This window comes from Pinus tabuliformis, chromosome 1_1 (assembly GCF_031772625.1).
Source record: "Pinus tabuliformis cultivar Carrire ecotype Pingquan chromosome 1_1, CPIR1, whole genome shotgun sequence".
Classification (NCBI taxonomy): Eukaryota; Viridiplantae; Streptophyta; class Pinopsida; order Pinales; family Pinaceae; genus Pinus; species Pinus tabuliformis.
In genome coordinates this window covers 68,379,735-68,395,347 of record NC_142297.1, presented here as the reverse complement: position 1 = coordinate 68,395,347, position 15,613 = coordinate 68,379,735, and positions in this window count along the sequence as shown.

Here is a 15,613-nt window from a genome sequence, read left to right as displayed (position 1 = left end):
TGATCCTTCTGCTTCTAAAAACATGTTATAATAAATATTCTGAGTTATATTGGCTGAGTTATATCCATTTTAACTTTGGAGCAGCATTCGGAGTGGGTTTCCATTGGAAATGTGCCCTCCCACCCCACTTTAGTAGGCACCTGCTTCACATTCATCAGTTTCAACATAGCAGCATTCGGCTTGGGTTATTTGGAGACGTGCCCTCCCACCCCAGGCTATGTAGGCACCTGCTACTTCATCAGCAACCAACATCATGGTTATGGGTCAACCGCATAAAATCCTTGTCATCGAAGTCCATTTTCTAGGCTGCACACTGTCAGCATCACAGTTGGTCACAAGCATTACAGGGTATCTCTATCCTCGTATCTTCGTTTATCAGGGTTTTGGGTTAACCACATAAAACCCTTAGCTTCAGTGGCTCTTCATATTCCACAAAGGCTTCGCAGGAGGGAACTTTACGCAATGGGGACCATTGCTTCTTAAGGAGGGAGGAATGATCCGAATGGAAAATGGCATCAACCCATGGTACTCATCCACCCATATTATTCATCGACCCATGGAATTTACCCATGGTATTGTAAATGGCATCCGCCCGTGGTATTGTAAAATCCACCCATGGTACTCATCCACCCATATTATTCATAGACCCATGGAATTTACCCATGGTATTGTAAATGGCATCCACCCGTGGTATTGTAAAATCCACCCATGGTATTCATTCACCCATGGAATTGATCCGTGGTATTGTAACTGAAAAATACTATAAGTAACAAGTCACATTTTGTAAAAGGACATATTGTTCGCCACAATGTAGCCTTTACAGTTCAGAGTCATGTAGCCACACATCTCTTCTCAGAGATAAGCTACCATTGCCCTAGCTGGTTTATTTCCATTTCTGGTTGTAAGCATATTTCAGTATTTTCCATTAATGAAATGAAGCATTATTTCTGCTGCATCTTTTTGTATATGGTTATCTCGGTATTTTGTGGCATTCCTGTTTAAATCCAGATCAGTGGGTTTTAATAAAAAGTTTCTTTGTGGTTTTGTTTATTGGGCATTCTCCTATTTTTCTTTTGGCAATTTCAAGTTTTCAGATCTTGGGGATCTCTCTACCCCAAGATCCATTTCAATCTTTTATATCTTGGGGACCTCCTCCCAAGATCCGGATCATTATGGATGTGGGGATTTTCTATTCCTTAATGGGTTTAATTTTTCTAGGGTCTACCTTAACACCTTCATGAGATATAATATGACCCAAATATTCCACCTCTTGTACTCCAAAGAAACATTTGGAGGTTTTTGCATATAATTGTTTCTCCTCCAATAGTTTGATCACTCTATCAACATGTTTAACATGATCCTTCCAAGACTTGTTGTAGATTAGTATATCATCAAAAAATACTAACACAAATTATCTAAGGATGGGTTTGGAAATGGAATTCATCAAACCTTGAAATGTAGAGATGCATTGGTAAGGCAAAAATGCATGACCAAAAGTTCATAATGACCCTCATGAGTTCTAAATGTTGTTTTCAGAATGTCTTCAGCCTTCATTCTGATTTGATGATATCCTGAATGAAGGTCCAACTTGGTGAAGTAAATTGCTCCATGCAATTCATCCAATAATTCATCAATGACAGGAATGGGAAATTTATCTTTAATAGTGAGCTTGTTGAGCTCCTTATAATCTGAACACATGCACCATGATCCTTCCTTCTTGTGCACCAATACTACTGGAGTAGAGAAATAACTTTGACTAGGTTGAATTATACCAGCCTCTAGCGTTTCTGCAACCATACATTCAATTTCCCTGTTTTGGGCATAGGGATATCTGTAAGGCATGATGTTTGGTGGAACACTTCCTAGAATCAAATGAATAGCACGATTATGATCACAAATATGTGGGAAGCCTTTGGGAGTCTCAAATTCCTTAGAATCAATATCCAAGACTTTTTGGAGATCTGCAGAAACAAATGATTTCGATGTGGGAACCTCTAGCGAACATAATTGTGCAATTAAGCCACATTGTTCTTTATTTAGAATATTTGTCATGTCATTAGAGCCGATTATCTTTCCTAGTTTCCCTGTGATACCCCTTAATTCAACTTCCTTTCCTTCTAAGAAAAATTTCAAGAAAAGTTCTTGAAAATTAAAAGCTATCGTACCCAAATATTGATATTATGGCACTTTCCAGAGAAATTTATGGTTTGTCCATTTTCAACCATCACTTGAAACTTTGATGTTGGATATAGGAAGCAATTCAATTCCTTCTCTATCTTACAATGAATAAAATTATGGGTACTACCCGAATCAATCAACACTATTACCTTTTTCTTCTTGATATGTCCTTTTATCTTGATAGTTTGAGGAGTGGTAATTTCGTCCAATGCATTACAAGATATGGTCGGATTCATTTCTTATTTCTCTTGGGTTTGTTCTTGGTGTGTATCATGTTCTTTTGATTTTTCTTGTTCCTTTTCTTCTTCCTCTTCACAATCTATGTATAATAATTTCTTCTCAGCACACTTATGACCTTTAGTGTATTTTCTATCACAACTGTTACAAAACCCTTTTGCTATTTTTTCTTCCAATTGTTGTGGTGTCATCCTTGTAGGTTGTGGACGGCTAGGGGAAACAACACTTACATCTTTATAGTTGCGATTGGTATACTTTCTTGTTGGCATAATTTTTCTTTCAATTTTTCTTGCCAACCTGAATGCCTTCTCCAAGGGATCAGGTTCCCAAAGGTGAACCTCATGTTGTATGTTATCCTTTAAATTCCCCATGAACACATCAATCCTATGATCCTTTGGAATATCTCTTACCCTTATATTCAATTTTTGGAAGTCCTCAATGTGCTCTACCATTGAACCCTTTTGTTTGAGATTTATCAATTGGCTAAAAAAAGTGTTGATTTTTGTATCCTCATAATGTGCTATCATTTCTTTCGTAAACATTGCCCAAGTGACAATTTTTTACAACAGAAAATTCATCGATACCATACAAACTATTTGGGTTCCAAATATAAAGTCACAATACATACGTTTTGTGTGTTTTGCACATTATGGAGATTGACATATTGTTCCATATAAAGTATCCATTTTACAAGATCCTTGCCTTCAAACTTCCTCATATCAATCTTCAGAACATGGCAAGTATTCAATCCAACGTTAGATTCTATTAAATCATGATTAACATTTCTTTTGTTCTCATTGTGAGTTTTCTCTACTACCTTTTGGCATTAGGAAGCACTTCCTGTAGCAACTTGGCCAAACCTCGTTTCAAACCTTCCATGTCTTTCTTTTAATCTTCAATGTTTCCTTTCAATTTTGATTCTAAACCATCCATCTTAGATTCTTACTTGGTGTTTCCATTTTCTTTCTTCAGGGCATAAATTAAATATAATCATGCTTCACTATGCCCTTTGAATTCCTTCAAACTAATTTCTCAAACCAAACTTATGCAAAATTTTAAAAAGACTATACACCTTTTTTCTGTTTTGTAGGAGCTCGATATTGAATCTACTGTATCTTTCTAATTTCTAATATCCAAGAACTAAAATTGCATTATGTCATATCCCTCTGATTCCTCTTTCCAACCAGAGAGTTTGATCAAGATGGGATTCCCCAAGAAAGAGTTATTCCAAATCTCTCATGAAGAACTGATTAAAGACTAGTTCAGTAGAGTGAAATTGTACGAAGTGCCACATGTCCATGTTTCAACCTTCGGACCTAGAAACGATACAAAGAAAACTAAATTCCATCTTATTTCTATACCTTTTTACAAAATTTAAAGTTGATTCTCAGAGAGAAATTTATGACAATTTTCCCCAGGTCACATGTTTGAGATATAATTCGGGAGCCTGCAAAAACCCTAACTTCCTTGGATAATATCTCTGAAAATATAGTGAGATGAGATTTGGAATGTATACCTGAGGTTCATCAAGATTTTGGCTCAAATGGGTTTTAATTTTAGCTTCTGAAACTTTGTAGAAAATAAGTAATAGCGAAAATTCAACGATGACATGTTTGAAGCAGCGAAACCCTAAAATCCAAACCTTTGATACCAAATGTTATGCAACCAGCTCATAAAATAGAAGAAAATATAGATCAACGACTTCAAAATAAGCCTCTTTAAGGGGGAAACCTCCTTGACATTACACAAATGAACAATTATTGGATGATACAAATGACAAGACCTCATTTCTATATATAGGAGTCTAAGGGGTCACAATATAATTAAAGCCAACATAACAATAATAATGTAAGGGCACAACAATAAAAATAGTGGGCTTCTATGGGGCACAATAATAATAATATGGGGACAACATGGGCACAAAAATAACAATAAGGGGCTACAATGACAATAATAATAAGGGAATATACAAGAATTATAGGGACCTAACAGATCACTAATCAATATGAACCACCTACCAAGAAAATAGGGCCTCCACATCTTCAAAACATGGACGATCTCTACCAACTCAGAATCATTCGTCTCATAATTCTACACATGCTCATTCAATTTCCTTGACTTGTAGCATACCACTTGTCCCTCCTACATCAAGACACCACCAAGTCCTCTTTTGCAAGCATTCGTACACACTACAAACTCTTTATGGATCTGAAATCTTTAGAACTAAAGCATTTGTAAGAAACTACTTTAGCTGCTCAAAACTAGTTTTTCATTCCTCTGTCCATTCAATTTTTTTTCCTTTCCTCTACAATGATGTAATAAGTTATGCAATCTGCAATAAGTTCTAGATGAACATCCTATAATAACTTGCTTGTCCCATGAATGATTTGGCCTCATCCACATTCCTAGGAGATGTCCATTCCATGATAGCTCTGATGTTTTCCAGTTCCATTTCTATTCCTTCCTTGGAAACAACATGCCACAACTAATGTACTTTTTTTAAAAATAAACTACATTTTCTAAATTTGGCATACAACCGATGCTCTCTTAGCGATCTCAATGTTCAACGTGCTCTTCCTCATTCTTAGAATATATCAATATATCATCGATGAATGCAATAAAAACTTGTCCAAATAAGGATGAAACACATTCATCAAACACATGAAAGTAGTTGAAGAATTAGTCAAAATAAAAGGAACCGCAACAAGCTCATAATGACCGTACCTGGTCCAAAAACAAGTCTTGTAAATTTCCTCTTCTTTGATGGGTACCTAATAATAACTTGATCTCAAATCTATCTTCGAGAACACTACTTCTCCCTTCAACTGATCAAACAAGTCATCAATCCTTGACAACATATACATGTTCTTGATCATCACCTTGTTCAACTACCTATAGTCAATAGACAACCTGAGAGTATCATCCGTCTTCTTCACAAATAATATTGTTGCACCCGAAGGCAACACACTTGGTCTAATGTATCCCTTGTCAACCATTTCCTTCAACTGCAACTTTAGTTCCACTAACTCTGGAGTGCTCATTTTGTAAGGTTCATTTGATGTTAGTGCTACCCTTGGCACCTACTCAATAGAAAATTCCACTTTCCTATGAGGTGGAATATCTGAAATATTTGCAGGGAATACACCTTGAAACTGCTATAAAATTAGGTCTCTTTTTAATACCTTTTCATCCTCAACATCCTTACCTTTATCACTAGAAATATGCACTCCAAATAACACACACCCTTTCTTGTGATTGTGCTTTACCTGCATAGTTGTAACCATTATGAATGATGTAGCCTTCTTCTTACCCTATAAGATTCTTTGTTCCCAATTATCTTCCAAGAACTCAATAACCTTCTCATAACAATCCACCTTTGTCCTGTAAAGATACAACCAATCAATACCCAGAAGCATATGGTATGAACCCAATGGAAGTACATTCAAATGCGTTGATGTAGGCATACCATTCAACTCAAATACACAATCTCTTACCCAATGATGAACACTCTTCTCAATACCTGTAGCAAACTTCACTAACCCAAACTCTGCATTCACTTCTTTTCTCATACCACACTTATCCACCAGGTCAGGGTTAACATAATTGTAATTAGATCCAAGGTCAATCAAAATAGAAACAACTTGATCACAAATCTTACTGTCCATATCGATGATAGATGCTTTGTGATCCACCTTCATGTTATCCAATGTTGCATAAATTCAAGAAATGCTTTTTCCAACATATCCAACTTTCTGTGCTTCCTGTGCACTGTAGATATGAGGCCTACCAACCTGATACGACAGAAAATCCTTCTTGAGCATATTTGTCTAACTTGTACCCATCATGAGATCTGCTAACATAAGATCCATTAGTTTTTCCCTCCTTTCCATGACTGATCCTAGGCGGCCCTTGTCTCTCCAAATCTAACAAACCCTAAAGCATAAATGCATTGACCTTTGCTTGTTTCTCCTATGCCTTGGCAAGTCTTTCTTGTGATTGAATGATTTTGTCATTATCTAATCTGCAACTTATTATTTCTACTTTCAAACTTCTCAAAGTGTTTGATGTGTGAGGATAGTCCTCATCACCATGCTACTCATCTAGTCTATAGGGAGAGTCTCATGAACTATAATCCACCATTTTTCTAGTCATCTTTTATCTTCTTTTTGCAAACATACTATGTCAGATAACCAAACATAAACACAACCAACATACCTTAGTATAGCTTAGGGGAGTATATCTCATCTATAAGATTAACTAGATTAGCATGATATAAGTATAATCATAATCATAAAAATATATCAACATCATCTCAATCATTATCTAGTTACCATGCATGATGTAACAAATTGTAACACTAACTCGATACATGTTAATCATAGCCACTATAATGCATTCATAATGACATATATACACTAACATGCCTAACAAATACATATACAGTAATGGCCATCACCATGGATACATAACAAGCACACATACATCCCACATGCAACCATGAGAAACACATTCTTCCCATTGAGTCCAAGTGTTGAACCGTGCTTTGATACCACTCTATAGTATCAGATATCATCCAAAGAGAATGAAACCCACTCTTATTCCACTTTGTAACACCCTCCTCCCAAACTTACCCAAGTTCACGAGTCCATTGGGGTCAATATGTAACAAAGATTTACTATTATATGATTTAACCTCATAGGTATAGTTAAGCAAGTGGAATCATCCAACCAAAACTTTTTAGATTTCCCTTAGGTTCTATAGGACCCTAAAGGGCTAAACCACCCTTCCAAGTGCCCAAACCATGAGTTAAACTTTTTAGTGACCTAGACTCCCAGATGCTGGAACAACACTGCCTGAGTTCAATTGCATCTCTCCAGTCGCATGCATAAGCCTACAAGGGAGTGACTGCAATATTTTTACCCAGTTTTGTGCTTGTGACCACAAGACTCGAGCTACTTTTTCAAGTCTACTCTCCAGACCACTGGCCAAAACTTGATAAAACTTTCCAAAATAATAATTGACACCTAGAAAAATCCTTCCATATAAAACTTAGATAAGAACTTGACCTAGCAAGGCCTAATGATGACAGTCATTTCGTTAAACACATCATGAACATGTAATCTACAGGTCATAATTACATATATGAACATAGGGATCTCATACTTATTTTAGAATCATCAAGAAGGTCTGATGTCATATCAAAATAGCTACATTACTATATATTAGGTCATACATTAATTAATCATTCATTTACTAATGAAAACATGATAATAACCATACCTAGAATCTATCATAATACCATGCTTATAACCAACATCTAACCAGAATAATAACAGTAATAGAAAACCCATCAAAGCCACATCATAACAAGTATAAATACTCATGAAATACAAGGGGAAAGGAGATCTTATTAACATATTCAAAATCCAACCAAGTCATGGACTTCCACATACCATCTGACCATAGATTGGGCTTAACCAAATTTTTCTTTCATCTAATCACCCTCGTGCCATATTCCAAGCATGAACATAGGAATCACAACAAAACAACCAGAGCTTCCTTAGTATTTACCGGATATCCTACCATTATTGGTCAAGAGATTTCTAGCCCTTAAATCCTCACCTATACAACTAGGATTTACAGTAATCTCGTTGTTACCCGTCAATGGATTCTTAGACCAAACAATAAACATACACTACCAGGCTCTACCCCAATCCTGCCAAAAAATTCAAGGGATCACTAAGCCCTAAAAAATCATGGATGTCTCCACATTTCTTCACTAATACCTTGAGGAATTTTCCCATCTCCACCATCAGGATTTACCGTGTATCCTGCCATTACCAGTCAAGGGATTCCTAGGCCATTAGGAATTTTCGCAAGACCACCTCACTTGATTCCAAAACCAACTGGAAATCCAACTCAGCCAAATGAAAAAACCCTATCACACCATGGCTATTCGAAAATGGTAAGAAAAAGTTGAAAATGATTGTCACACCTGGAAAAAACCATGCCAATGACAACAATAGAACTAAATACACATACATATACCATGCATGCCAAAACTAGCAAGGAAATCATACATGCAACTTGATACGTGCAAGTAATCCCATTGTAGCTGCTTGATCTAACTCTTACTTACTTGATTCTTAATTTCCCTTTTCTTATTTTCTTTACTTTGCCTTCCTTTCTCCAATGCTAGAGTGATTCAAGAATGCTCTAAGTTTGCAAGAGTATGAGAGAGAGAATAGAGAGAGAGCTCCAAAACTGAACTGACAAAAGGTTAACCAGCAAAAAACTATCAACGGATCTCATAATATTTTTTATTAATGAGGCCTCTATTCTCTTCAATTTCCTCTATTTTCTTCAGTTTCCACATCACATGCTATATGTTACCTTTCACCTTTCTTTTCTCCTAATTTCCATTATTTTCATAAATAAAATATCTCAATAAATGCCTCTTTGCCTTTTCAATGTCTTTTCCAATTTTCTTAGCCATAATAAACCAAATGAACACCCACTAGGTTATTTTCCCCAACATTCAGCACGGAATATGTGTCCTATGACCTTGGTATTATTTTTCCTTTATTAACTTTATTACATGGATTTTTAACCGGGGTTGTTACAAACCTCACCCTTCCAAGAGTAGTCCTATGAGGAATTAGGATATTCTCTTAATCTATTAATAAGTTGGGATAGATAGGGCTTGGGAGAACCATTCATGACAGTCTTCTTCAATCCAAATTTGTATGGGTAGAGAGAGGGATAAAAGGGTGCCCTCATCCTCAACTTGGCACGATAAGGCATTGACCACTACATTTTCACGCACCTTCTTGTAAATGATCTCATAATCATATCCCAACATTTTTTGCGAGCCATTTATTTTGTTGTGGCGACAATAAATGTTTCTCAAGGAAATATTTCAGGATATGATGGTCAATGAAAATTTGGAAATGACACTCCAATAAGTATGGTTGTGTCTATTTCATGTAAGATGGTGTTGGGCCTCATAATTGTTATAATTTCCTTACCTTATTTCTTAGTTATTATATTATTTTCCTAAGTATTTCTTTTATTTAGGACATGATAATCTATGTAATATGGATTCTTGAAGAATCTAATGTATTTCTATGATTTGGTGACGGTTAGTTATGTCCGAATGTGAGGTGGAATCGCTGGTTGAGGGTGGAGGTGGTTTGGCCTTTTGTTACACTAAAAAATGTCACCATGACTATTTACAGTTGGTATGGCTCTATCAACAGTCATGCTATCTTCCTGGGCAAGTCTTATGCCTCTGCTCTCCATGTCAAACTCCAAAATGAGAGAAAGTCTTTATAAATGTATTTATCTCTGGGTACGCAGGTTCTCTCAAACCTTACCTGCGGATACGCACCTAATGTTCACAAAAGCTGCGTACTTGTACGCTCTGTATGTAAAGGAGCAGGTGCGTACCCCTGTAAAGGTCAAAATGCACAAGTTTCATCTTTAAAAAGTTACTTGTGGTCATTTCTAGAGCATTCTAGAAGGTTGTTCGACGTGTATTGAGCGCCTCCAGATGGTTCATGTACCCCTACCAAAGAGGAACTTATCCCATCAATAAGGGAGCTATCCCATCCAAAGAGGGGATTATCCCATTGATGGTGGACCTGATTAACTTCCTCTTGAGCACTATAAATACAGGCATTGGGCCAGAAGGAGGGGAGGTTGGAAGCTAAACATTTCTAAGGGTAGATGCTGCTGGAATTAGGACTCCCATTTAGAATCTTGTGAGGAGAGATTACCATCTTTGCTTGTTCTATTTGGAAGTGGGTGAGCTTTGTCAAAGTAAAGGAGAACTCTTGATGGACCCTGGGAGGGACTTGCACAACACCAAGTCTCAGGTTGTAATTGTTCCTTTTGTTTCCTATTAATGCAAATGAGTCCATTCTTCTCAATAACTTGTTATTTATGAGTTATTTCATGTACTCCTTGGTCTATGTGTTAAATATGTTTTATTTTATGAGATTATCAAGTGCTATTTAATCGTTTGATTGTTAGTGAATGCAGGTTTCGAAGTGAAGGAGGAGCTCATCCGGATCAGCGAGGCTGGACTGCTACAACAGCGTTGGACTACAGGTAGGATCTAAACACTTGATTTCTTATATAGTAAATGCATGTTTAGAGAAGGATTGCTCTTATTTGTCTTGTTTGTCACTAGAGAGTCTTAGGCTCCTAGGGAGGTTGGTTGTGTCCGCACTATCGACTCTTTCCGCCTGACAAATTGGCGACCATACTGGGGAATCCATTGATGTGAAAGTCTTTTCCTTTGTATGCAACTTTGATCTGAGAAAAGTCATTTATTTTCTGATTTTTGGCTCTGTGACTTTGTATTTGGGTGGGTTAGCTTAAGGTTAGATTGAATTTAGTTTTTCTTGGGTTTTTTCAGTGGTACGCACCCTCTGAGTATTGCACAGTGCATACCTGTACGCACTGTTGCTATGTGCACAGAGCGGGCCCGCACCTGTCTTAACCGGTTGCCTGCGTACCCCGCTAAAAATTAAGAAATTTCCATTTTTTGCATTTTTTCTCTTGGATTTTGCTTTTTATTAGTTTTTACTGTCCAGATCCATTAGTCTCTTGTCAAAGATTTTCACCTGAACTTGTTTCGATAGCATTGAGTGTTTTAGTGGATTTCATAGAAGTTTAAGCCTTAGGGTTTGATTTTTGAGTAGGTCCTGTAGTGACTTTGGCGGTAGAAGTTGTCAAGCCTTAGATCTCTCTGGTTTTGTCAGCCTTCTTAGAAGTCGGACCTGTCGTAAAGTCTACCTGTGAGAGCAACTTACCTTTGAGTGGTCTCTTTGGCAAATTTCGAAGTACTTGTTGATTGAGTATTGAATTCCATTTTACAAAAAGAACAAAAAGATTTGAGTTTTGTTTTGACTGGTCTTTTGATTCTGCATTAGCTGGTCCTTGACTTGATTTTGGTCAAGTAAAACAACCTAGAATCATCTTTGTAGGCTTTTGCCTCGTTAGGTTTGCTTAGAATAAATTTATTTTTGATTTGCTTGTGAGTCAATTTTTTATAGATTTTATAGCTTTTGAGATTGATTTTCGTCAAAATAGATTTATATGCTTTACTAAATAAGAGAAAATACAAAAACATCTCCTTTGAAAAGTTTTTTTTCAAGTAGCTTTGAGGGATTTTGAAAGAAAAAGATTTTTTCGTGCACGTAAGGAGTGGTCATGTTTGTATGCTTTGAAAGATAAAGAGAATTGTTTCTTTGATTGTCTTTACTAAGAAAGTTGTTTTCTATAAAATTTGCATTTTCCAACTCTCTTAGTTAGGAATTTCATCGAAAGAGAAAAGTAGCGTAAATCATCTTAGGTGCATCTTTGTAGTGGTTTGAGTCGAGTCTACACACCATTGGTTTCATTTCCGCTACCTTTTGTCTTTAAGAAAAACCATAAAATTAACGCTTAAAGTAAAATCAACTTAGTAACTTTTATTTACTAGGGCTCTGAAACACCAATTTAGATCAGGCTAGTGTCTTGGAGTAGGAGAGTAATTAACTCTCCAAGAAAACAAAACCAAATAAGTAGCTTATCTTGTGATAGAATAAATCCAATTGTCTCATTTGTACTCTGGAAAAGCTCCTCTTAAAGGAGAAGCACGCGCTCGTGTCCGAACCAGTGAGGGGATCAATCCTCCCTCGTTGGGAATGACGCCAGACACACACGTATTACAAACGGTAAACCTCAGATTAACCATTGTCGAGGAGCCAGGGGTCACTTGTCGATAAACCTTGGATTATTGTCAAGGAACCGGCAAGGGGATTGAGCTTGATACTCTGCCCTTGCGTGCTTTCGGAGTGTAGACTGTTCCCCCAGGTGCATTTGTTGCGATTGGTAGCCTTAGTGACCATTATCTTTAGGATTCTACCGAGGTGACGGTGGAGGGAAGATCCCACTGTACCTGGAGCAGACGTCGGCTAGACTCACTTGGATTTTCCGGGGGGTTCACTTCACTCGAGACGGTTAAAGTGGAGGAACTTGTTCCGGTCTATTCATTAAGCAGGTTGCCGGGGTAAATGTTCCACCCGCCACTTCTGTACTGAATCCGGCGATGTTGGGTTTCATCTCCAACTAGCGTTTTCGGTCTGGAAGGCTACTGTTTGTGCTTGGTTTGACGCCCTAGATTCTTTAGGCGTGTGATTCAAATTTGTTTGGTTCCTTAGAGACTTTAGGTGGTTTGATTTGAGATTTTACTTTGTTTTCATGTGTAGTAGTTAAAAATTTTTAGCTGTGGCGGAATTACCGAGACAGTCCCGTAGACTTCGGGGCAAGTCACTTGAGATTGTTACCGGAACTGATTTGTTGAGGAAACTCCGTAGATCACGGGGTGGATCTCCTGAAGACGTCCCGGGTCAGTACGAAGGATTGAAGGTCCTTGTAACTCCTCCTAGTGGCAGTAGAGTAGGTTCACCTGAAGAAGGAGAATCTTCCTTGGTAGTCCATCCAGATTACCAAAGTCTAGAGACAGGTTATAATCCTGAAGCTGTTACAGTTTCTGAGCTTGCTGGTAGTTTTTCGTCTACTAGTGATATAGGCGAAGAACCTGAAATATCTGAACCTGTTGCTCCAACTTCTAGTGTTCCAGATTCACCAAGAATAGAACGAGCTATCACCGAAAAACTGGTTTGATTGCTATTGAAGAACTTGCTCCAGAAGAAGAAATAGGTGTCTCTAACCTTGAAGATCAAATTACTATTGATCTAAGGGAGCGTGAATCCATATTTTATAGTCCTCCTAGGAGTACTACTTGGTACCTTTCGTTAACTAACTATTTAGACAACTCAGGGTTAAGTTTTTCTTCACCTCGTACTCCTTTTCCACCTGGAGGTATTTATACTCCTGTAAATATGTCTGGTCAGTCGTCCGTGTTCACTCAATCTCCTGAATCATTCTTACACGGCGGTCCTTTTGTTCCCACTGGGTATCAGTCACTTTCTGGTATTTTCGCGGGGGCATCTCCTCAACCCGTCGATCAAGGGTTATTAGCTGGAAACAATGGTAATAAACCGTTGGGTATAGGGGACATTTACATGATGTCTGGTTCAGTTCCCGTTTATCAACCTCAAGGTGGCCAATTACCGCCTGGGGGGCAGCCTCAGTTAACGCCTGGGGGGCAACCTCAAGGTACACAAATTGTGTCTGGGGGGCAGCCTCAAGGTCAGTATGTACCTATGGTGCAATGCATGCCTCAAGGTCAACCCCAGCCTCAATATGTACCCCAGGGTCAACCTCAGTATCAATATTTACCTCAAGGGTATCAACCTCAAGGTCAAGGTCAACCCCAGTATCAGTATTTACCCCAAGGTTATCAACCTCAAGGTCAATACTCGAGTCAAGGTTATCAACCACCTCAAGGTCAGTCATATGTTCAAGGTATGGGAACTGTACCTTTCAATTATCAATCCTATCCTCAATCCGGTTATGGATCTTAGTATTCTCAACCTGTTACGGGTCAATACCCCGGAATGTTAGTGTGGGATCCATCACAGGGTCAACAGGTGTTGCATCCAAGTATACAGTTGGTACCTCAAGCTGGACAACCCGTAGTTTCTGGTCCACCCCAGCAACCGCAACCTGTCCAGTCAAATGTTCAAACTTCTGTAGCTTCGGTAGTTCCTCAGCTGCCAATTGCATCTAGTACTCCATCTCAAACGGCTGCTGCAACTACCGCAACATCTGCCACACTTACTTCTGGAGTATCGACAACTCCTGTTTCTACTGTCCCTGTAACTACTCCTCAGACATTTGTACCCTTGTCTGGATCTACGATTCAAACTACGGTTCAGATGCCTCTAGGTCAGCCTGGTATAAGTACGGTTGTCACTACTCAACCGCAATTTGTTCATCAACCGTACCAGGGACAGTACCAATATGGGCAAGCCGTCCAGCAGCCGGCTTACCAGTATCAACCGTATCCTGGGTACACTTATCAACAACCTCAGCAACCCCAGTACGGTCCGGTTAATCCTGGTTTTCCAGGAGGATACAATATCCCGAATGCAACACCTATTCCAAGTTATCCTGGATATCCTCCTCCTGGGGCTGGTGTCATGACTCAGAGTTTTAGGGATCCGAACCGGCAATTTCCGTTTATCGCAACTTTGGATTTACCAGACTTGACGCGCCTAACGAATGATCCAATTCAATATCTTCAGTTCTGGCCGCCAATGCCAAATAATTTGCCCAGTGATATACCCAAGTTCGAAGGTAAGTCTGGAGAGGATTCGTCCAATCATGTGATGACTTACCACCTCTGGTGTGCTTCAAATTCTATCTTGGATGATTCAATCCGCTTAAGTCTTTTCCAGCGTACACTCATTGGTCTCGCGGCCAACTGGTACATTGAGTTGCCACGGGCCTCTTTTTACAATTTTAGCCAGTTAGCTACCTCGTGCTTAACTCACTTTCAGTTGCCGGTCAGATACGATAACGACACGTAGTTATTAACTTCACTAAAACAATCGACGTCCACGTATATTTCTGATCACATTCATGAGTGGAGACGTCGAAGAAGGTTAGTGAAAGTTTTTATTCCGGACCAAATCTTAGCTGAATGGTTTGTTAAATCATTATTACCGAAGATTACTGAAGATGTAGCTAAGGCCGGAGTAGTTACTGAGGAGCAAGTCATTGCTCAGGCACAGTACCTTGACTTAGTTTATACTCAGTCAGGTACGTTACACGAGAAGATTCCAGATCTTCCAAAATCGAATGAAATCGCTGCTGCTCCTTCGGGATCTCATGCCGCTGATTGTATGATTGGTACGGTGCACACAAAGAGCAAGAAGAAGTCTTCCAAGAGTTCTACTACTCCTATAATCACCTTGCCTGATTCCCCGACAGGAGAGTCTTCTCCTGAACTTTCCGCTGATATTCACGCTATAGAGTCATCTACGGCCAAATCAAAAAGCGGTGGAAAGAAGAAAGGAAAGAAGAAGGCTAAAGCAGACAAGGCTCCGAAGGAGAAAACAGAAAAGTCGGAAACCAATGACGAAAAGCGCAAACCTCGATATCCTTGTCTTATTTGTGAAGAGGATCATTTTACAAGAGATTGCCCTCATCGGGCCGAGGTTGTAAAAATAGTCAAAGGTTCTCCCACTCCTGCTGTGTTAACAAATCCATTTCCAAAGCAGGAGAGTAAGATGATAGG